Source organism: Olea europaea, chromosome 10, assembly GCF_002742605.1.
Source record: "Olea europaea var. sylvestris chromosome 10, O_europaea_v1, whole genome shotgun sequence".
Classification (NCBI taxonomy): domain Eukaryota; kingdom Viridiplantae; phylum Streptophyta; class Magnoliopsida; order Lamiales; family Oleaceae; genus Olea; species Olea europaea.
In genome coordinates, this window is record NC_036246.1 from 35,794,658 (window position 1) to 35,803,602 (window position 8,945).

Genomic DNA, 8,945 nt, shown 5'->3' on the forward strand with positions numbered 1-8,945 from the left:
CCAGTCTGAATTTAGAGCTTGAACAGATGGATGTCAAAACTGCATTTCTTCATGGTGATTTATATGAAGAAATTTATATGGAGCAGCCAGAAGGTTTTGAAGTTTCGGGGAAAGAAAACTTCGTTTGCAAGTTAAAGAAGAGCTTATATGGTCTTAAGCAAGCACCCAGGCAGTGGTACAAAAAGCTTGACTCTTTCATGGTGAGCCAAGGCTATAAAAGAACAGCTGTGGATCAGTGCGTTTATATTCAACACTTTTCGGATGGCAATTTTGTTTCTCTTCTATTGTATGTAGGCGACATGCTGATCGTCGGACAAGATACAACAAAAATCAAGCAGCTAAAGAAGGAACTCTCTAAGTCCTTCGACATGAAGGACTTAGGCCCAGCTCAACAGATTTTGGGAATGCACATAACTCGAGATAGGAAGAATAGAAGGTTGTGGCTATCTCAAGAGAAGTATGTTGAACGAGTGATCAAGAGATTCAACATGCATAATGCCAAACCTGTCAACACTCCATTGGCCAACCACTTCCAGTTGAATAAAAATTCATGCCCCTCATCCAAGAAAGAGATAGAGGAAATGTCATTGATACCTTATTCTTCAGCAGTTGGAAGCCTGATGTATGCCATGGTATGTACAAGGCCAGATATTGCCCATGCAGTAGGCATGGTGAGTCGTTTTCTTTCTAATCCTAGAAAGGAACATTGGGAGGCAGTCAAGTGGATTCTCAGGTATCTCAGAGGTACATCAAAGATATGTCTGTGCTACGGGGGAACTGATCAAATCTTGGAAGGTTATACAGATTCAGATATAGCGGGAGATCTTGACAGTAGAAAATCTACTTCAGGATTTCTCTACACTTTTGCAGGGGGAGCTGTTTCATGGCAGTCAAGACTACAAAAGTGTGTTGCTTTATCTACAACAGAAGCAGGATATATTGCAGCGACGGAAGCAGGTAAAGAAATGTTGTGGTTAAAGCGATTTCTCCAAGAACTAGGGATCAAGCAGAAAGATTATAAAGTACATTGTAACAGCCAGAGTGCTCTTGACTTGAGTAAGAACTCAATGTATCACTCTCGACCAAAGCACATTGACATTCGCTATCATTGGATAAGAGAGGTGATGGATCAACAGCTGTTGAGACTAGTAAAAATTCACACAAATGAGAATCCAGCAGATATGTTAACAAAGGTGGTTCTAAGGGAGAAGCTAGAGCTATGCAGAGACATAGCTGGGTTGGTTGTCAGATAGCAATTGATTCAAATGCGACTGGAGAGGGAGAATTGATGTGTTCCAGCCGCATATTAATCAAGTTTCTTCTAGCTTCTTCCAGCCGAAATTGTTGAATTTCATTTTCTTAATGTAGAAGAATCTACATGCATGGATGAAGAGGAAAATTTGAATTAAAACTCTCCACCTTTTTACGGCCACAACTTCAATTGCTTAATGGAGAAGAAACATCTATACAAGAAGACAATTTGAAATGAAATTCTCTAGTCGCAATCTTTGATTGGTTTTTGGCCACAAGTTTATGACGGTTTGTAGCCAAGATTTTTCTATAAATATGAGCTACCATAAAGAGAATTAGGATGTCCCTTGAGAGGAAGAAAAATAGGATAGAGAAGAGAGAAAAAAGAGAGAGATTAGAGAGACTCTTTTTGAGAGGTTTTTTTTAGTTTGTAAACTCCGTTGTAAATTCTATTCAAGTAGAAATAGAATTGTTTTTCCTCTTTTATTCTCTTCTCGTGATCGGAGAATCACAACAGTTGCTACCAGGTGCAAAAACATATGTTTATCTCCAATTTAAATATGTATATATTGCAAAAAATCAATGGATGGTCTGCTAAACATGCCACACTAATCTTATTAAAAAATATCAATTGGTATCAATTTTTTCTCATTATTTCTATGGTAGGATGATGTCCACTTATAATACGCATTGAAAAAATTAAACATCTCCAATATACATCCTAAATTGTATTATCAATCCAACTATAGGAAAGGTGTCCCCACATCTTGGTCCGTTGGTGTCCAACACATGCACGTCTAGAAGAATTTGAACAACATAGATAGTAAAGGCGTGCATTGGCTCTTAAAATTTTGCATGGTATTTGGACGAGTGCTACCGCTCTTTTGGAAAGAAGTCTGTTAACCAACATTGTGTTGTTGACAACGAGTTTGATTACTCGAACAAAAACTTAAAGCTAATTTAAGAATGGAAAATTATTAATGAAAATATTAACACAGAACCTAAAAAACATATATATGTGTGTGTGTGTGATCTAATGAGCATCGGTACTCCTCTTATCCTAAACATTGATAATGTGTCATATTAATTCATTAGTGGATAAAAATTTTGTGAGTTCCAAAATTTTAATTAAATGTGTTATTCACCAATGAGTTGATAAGACACATCACCGAAACTTTGTATAAGATAAGCACCAATTCTCATTAGATATAAGACACACACACACAGAAGAAAGTTGGATGTAAAAGTCTTTTGATTACACATGCCAAATACATATTGACTGAGAATAATCAGAATGAATGAAAAATATACCTGGTCTCTGAGCTGATCAAGCAACGTTCCACCGATCAACCCAGGTCCAATAATACCCATTGCTATTGTGGTCCTTGATAAGTAAAATCTTGAGTGCACAGCACGTAGAGCCCTTATGCAATCCTCTCGCTTGACAACTACAGTAACATTGTACTCAGAACAACCTTGAGCTATAGCACGTATATTAATATTAGCCTGTAAAAGTGACGGGTCATGAAAGTATTACACGAGGTTTACATACCCATTATTATAGCAATATTGCAGCAGGTGAAAAGGAACAGTCTTTGAGCATGTTTAGCTAAGCTTAAAAACAAATAAAGGTTACTCAATAAACTTTTGTCTAAAAACGTGTTTGGAAAAATTACTTGCCTTTTACTTTTAAGTAAAAAATGTTAATTTTTTTTTATATAGTAATTCTTGCCTTACCGTCAAACTAAGTAAGTGAACTTCAATTGTAATCGGCAAAAAATATTATTTATTTAAAACTTACTTATTTACTTAGAGGTAATTTTTTTAAGCAAAGTCAAAAAGTGATCTTTATATGGTCCACTGATATGAAAAGAGCTGACACAATTATGCGAAAAACCATAAACAAATAAAATTAGTCCAATAGTTTCCCAAACAATGAAATATCTCATTAAATGTCCAAGAACAAGGTTGCCATTGGAAACTTCCACCATGTAAGTTGGATATGTTGATGATTTTTATACACTTAAATGACGTTTAAGCGCCATGCGTTTCAGGACAAGACTGATAGTAGAAATGCACATGGGTATTGAAAAGTATAAGAAAAAGTTGTAAAAACTAATGTGTTTCCCAACCTTTGCAAGTGCATTGAAAAGTGTAGCACTAACTCCAGGAGTACTCGCCATTTTCTGGCCAACTGTTGCCAAAATACTACAGTTTGGAATAACCGCAATCTGCATAGATTCTATGAAAGGTAAGAAAGGCTCTGAAATAAGGCAGGAAAATGGAACGGCACATTTTTCCTAATAGTGGATGATACAAAAACCTGATGTCATCAGATATTCAGAGAAAAAGCTAAGCTATTCATACCAAAGAGCAATGTTGACTAAAATATACAAAACCTGAACACAGTATCCTGCTTACAAATGAATACGGCAGTACCAGATTTCATTGGAACACCTTACGTACAACTGATTGGGTCACAAGTGAAATACTTCAGTAACATGATTTAAGAGTCAAAGCCTTGCCACTGATGATAGTGCTGAGTCAGTAAGCAAAATATTTGCCATAGTAGACAAGATGCTAATTAGTCGAACTTCCACAAATTAAATAACGTTACCCATCTTGTTTATTTTATATGATCATCAACTCTATTTCTTTCATGACAGCATATATAAATTATAATTTGACACATTGAAGAATGAACTTGAACAAGTATTCTGATGTAGATAAGTACTGTTGCTCATATGTCATTCTAAGTTACCGCTGTAGAGAAACATCATAAGAAATGCATTTGGAGTCATGTCATTACACATTCTTCTTTCGCTAATAATATAAGGGAATTTTGCGTTATGTAGGAATCAGCAATACAGTTATTAGAGCTGCAAGTATAAGCTTCATGGGACATTAGCTACATATACCAGACATGTTGAACATTTCAATATGAATTGACACCTAGTTCCAAACGGAATACCTGAGAAAGGCGTCCAGCACCCAAAGCCTGACGAAATCTTGACTCTAATGCCGTGGAAACAGTTTTTACTTCCTTTTCAGGCACAGCAAAACACACAGAATGCTCACTACTAGCCTGCACTAGTATTTCTCAGTTAGAATATTACAATAATCATTGAATGGGTAGAAGAAAATAGAAGTACCTGAGATATCATGACCACATTAGCTCCAACATCTTTCACAGCACTAAAAATGGAACTAGCTGTTCCAGGAACACCTGCCATTCCAGTTCTGCAAAAACATTTGCAAGGAACAAATCAACCACAAAATGAAAAAAAAAAAAAAAAGAGAGAGAGAAATCAAACACTTGAATGCACACTGTGAATGATGCCACCATTCAGTCAATTAAAACCCACCCTTCAACATTTACAAGGGCCACATGGTCAATTGTTGCAAATCCTTTAACCGGAGATACCAATCCCTGATCATTTTCATTTTCACATACAACAGGTCGGCAGATCATTGTTCCCGGAGCAGAGAGGTTGAAAATATTTCTTATTACAATTGGAATATCATATTTCATCACTGGAATAATTGTCCTCGGATGTAAAACATTTGCTCCAAAATATGACTGCGCGGATATAAATATCTTGTTAATTACAAGAATCTTCAAGTAATAAAAACTTTGGAAGGTCTGAGACGAACAAACTCTACCATTTCCCAAGCCTCTTGATATGACAATGTCTTCAATATCACAGCTGGAGAGGTTGAAAATATTTCTTATTACAATTGGAATATCATATTTCATCACTGGAATAATTGTCCTCGGATGTAAAACATTTGCTCCAAAATATGACTGCACGGATATAAATATCTTGTTAATTACAAGAATCTTCAAGTAATAAAAACTTTGGAAGGTCTGAGACAAGAACAAACTCTACCATTTCCCAAGCCTCTTGCTATGACAATGTCTTCAATATCACAGCTTCACTCACTGCCAAAACAATTAAAAGAATCAAAAAAAATTTAAAGGAGACTTAAATATTATGCCTAATGCTAGCATATTTCAGCAACGTGACAGAATAAATCATTACTAGGTAATGGGAGATTAGTCTTCAAGATAAAATAACGTACCTTTTCTAGGGTCTGCACTGTACACTCCATCAACATCAGTCCAAATTGTGACTTGACGAGCTCTAAATAAAGCGCCCATTATCGCAGCAGAGAAGTCACTTCCATCTCTCTTCAAGGTTGTAGGAATATTCTGAGGTGTGCTGGCTATAAACCCAGTTGCAACAATTATGTTATATGGGTTGTCAGTATACCATTTCTCCAGCCTTTTGCCAGACTCCAGGTAATCTGGATCAACTTGATTAGAACTTGCAGGATTTACAACAAGGACATCTCTGGTGTCCATATAATTACAGTCCAATCCATTCTACAATGAGAGGAAAAACATATTGTTACAAAGATGCCGATGAAAAGTTTGATTTACATAACCTGCAAAACTAGTAATCCTTCAAAATTGAAAAACATTAACAGTACAAAGCACCTTTCTTATAACACTAGACAGCAATTGAGCAGACCATAACCTAGAACTTGCAGGATTTACAACAAGGACATCTCTGGTGTCCATATAATTACAGTCCAATCCATTCTACAATGAGAGGAAAAACATATTGTAACAAAGATGCCAATGAAAAGTTTGATTTACATAACCTGCAAAACTAGTAATCCTTCAAAATTGAAAAACATTAACAGTACAAAGCACCTTTCTTATAACACTAGACAGCAATTGAGCAGACCATAACTCCCCGTGTCCTACAACAAAATCTGAAAAAGATTCTGTTGCGTGACCAGCTGCAATACATCATGGTTTAATTAAATATAGCGTCAAGAAAATATATGTTCATCGTCGCAGAATTATATTTGTAATAATTCAGAAGAATAGAAAGCAATGGTTCAAATTTCATGCAACAAATATTTTATATTCAAACATGATATGTACATATGTAGCTATGTATGCAATAACACTTTAGGACATATCTATATATGCATTCGTGTATATCTAATTATCTAAGTATATATCAATTCTACTAAATCGATAACTTTTTCAAAAGATCTAATTAAGTACGGAAACCATATACTAAGAACATGACGGCCTATCATTATGCAGAGAGAGAAAGTATTGCCTATTGAGAATATTACCAGTGTTGAGGTGCACTTGGAGAAAATTGACAGAACAAATATATATAAAGATCTAGGTCAGTGTAGAGACTTGTTACATATTTTTTTCCAGCATTAGCATACATAAATAAACACAATCTATATCAAAGGAATTACATACATGCAAGTGATTCTTATATAACTAGAGCGGGAGAACATCAATGACTTAGCTTTCAATATTTCTTTTTTGTTTCTACATAAATTGGAAAGAGGTTCAGGCACAGGTAATGTGATGACAAAATTCAAATCTATTTTTCACTGTATCAATTCAATAAGTCAAAGCTATTGAGGGGAACCCCATTAAGGTAGATCTATTGCAGGGAGAGGTCTATTCTTATTATTTTAGCCAAATCTACCATGCATTAGGCATCGCATCACACACAGAGAAATATACCAACATAGATTGCTCGGAGCATTGCTTTAAGGTTACTGATATCCTGATGCAACCGAGATATGAATTTAGTAAGACCATCCCCCTCGAGTAGATCAATTGCTGTTGACTTGTGCTTTTCCAGAACAGCATCCAATGCATTAGTATAAGAATCATCACGAGACTGCGCTTTGAATATTAGATCATACATCATGTCTGTCACCTTTGACATTGCAGACACAACAACTAATTTTCTTTCAGATTTGTCCTTAACAATAATGTCTGCAACATTTCGTATTCTTTCAGAAGTTCCCACACAGGTACCACCAAATTTATGAATAGACCACGTGTCACCCTTTGGAAGAAGAGCTTTTTCTACAGCTTCATCCAGTACAGCATCTAAAGGAGTTGTTTAAAAGTAGGAAAAATAAAAATTTTAGTGACATTACACACCATCATGAATACAGAATTTAATCTGGACACATCAACAAACAAAAGACGATAACCTGCACTTGCTACTGAAGCAAATATGTTAGACTTGGATGAATCCCTTCCTTCCCACAGTGAAAAGTAATCTGTTCTGTTATTAAAACAAAAAAATAACCATTCAGCTTCCTAACAAATAACAGGAAATAGAAGGACATTGTTCTATAGAAAGAAAAAAGAGATCAAATTCATTAGTACACTATGTGAATGGCAATTCAAACAAGTAGCTCAGAACATTGATGGCAAGTCATATAACAGTGTAGACAAAATACTATATGGCAAGCATACTTGATAAAAGCGTTTATCCGGTTAAAAGATTACACAAACCTTTATTCCTGAATGCTAAGCAAATAAGCACATTAGAGCAATAAAAAATCGTACATTACAACTAGAAAATAAAGAAAAAAAAATGAATTCTCTGGGCACTTTATAACGAACTCAGTGAAGTTGAGAGAGATTTGCTTCCCAACAAGATCACCGAGAACTCCAGTTTAGTGGATAACCTCTACTTTTTCATCTTTAAAGAAAAAGAGTTTAATCGTTAAACTAGAAAAAATTAGCAATGCACTGGTGAAGAAGTAAATAGAGAAAAAAATAAAAAATTCCTCAGTTAATAGAACTCTCCATGAAACTGGATAAAAAGTAGATTACCTGCAAATGGCGGGGCGATGGAAGAGGGGAAAACGGTGGATCTTGTTCAATGTAGTTAAAATTTTCCTGGGTTTTAAATTCGGTTCACGTGAAAATGCGTTTGAACAGAGATTGTGAAAAGAATAGCATGAAGAAACTGGATACGCAAATGCCATTATTGCAAATAGAGTAAATGTGTGTAAGTTCGTGTTATTTGGCTACTGGAAAATGTTGATTGATTGTGATTGTGGAAGGCGAAAATGGAACGTGAATGTAGAGGGATAATGATAGTGCAATCCTACCTGCCTGCTGCCGTACGCGGCGGCCCGAGTGGCATGGGGTGGAGTGGAATGGAGTGATAATGGGGGAAATTAAAGTTGAGGTTCCCAATCTATTGAAAATATAGCAAGTAGATTCTCAATCTACTGTTTAGGTGGCGGAGGTATCCACCTTTTTTTTTTTTTTTTTAATTATGTAAGAGAATTTCCAGTATTTCCCTAAAATTAAATTTGAAACGAGCAAAAATGGGGTGATGTTAAGATATCTTTCTGATGCATTCTAACAAGAACTCTTTTAAGAGACGTGTCACAGAAAAAATTGACAATTGTTTATGGTTGCATCCCTTTAAGACATGCTAATTCAACAAAAAAAAAAAAAAAATATTCTAGATTTAGATGTAATTTGCTTTTATATTTAAGAAATAAAAGACGTATTGGATACAAATATTGGGTTGTCGTTCGAGTTTACAAATTAACAATTTTCGCTTTCTATTAATTAGATGTTAATGTAATGCCACTTAGTAGTAGCCAATAAGATGCATTGAAGATGTTTTCTCTAACGAGCAGTTCCTAAAAGAATAGTGTTTTTCCTTCTTTTCAGGGAATTCACTTTGATTATATGGCCGGGCGAACATGTATTGTTTTGTGGATTTTTTTTGCTATTTAAAAATTAAATCATTTTAATCAGTTTGGAAAAAAATCAAGCAAAATTTAAAGATCTCATTTTTCAATTAACTCATTTATGTTTTTTGATC

General features: G+C 35.1%; 1 pseudogene; it reads right to left on the reverse strand.

The window, feature by feature from the left end:
* LOC111400592 overlaps positions 1–8,239 on the reverse strand; it is a 15,338-nt pseudogene extending 7,099 nt beyond the window's left edge.
* Positions 8,240–8,945: the final 706 nt, after the last annotated feature.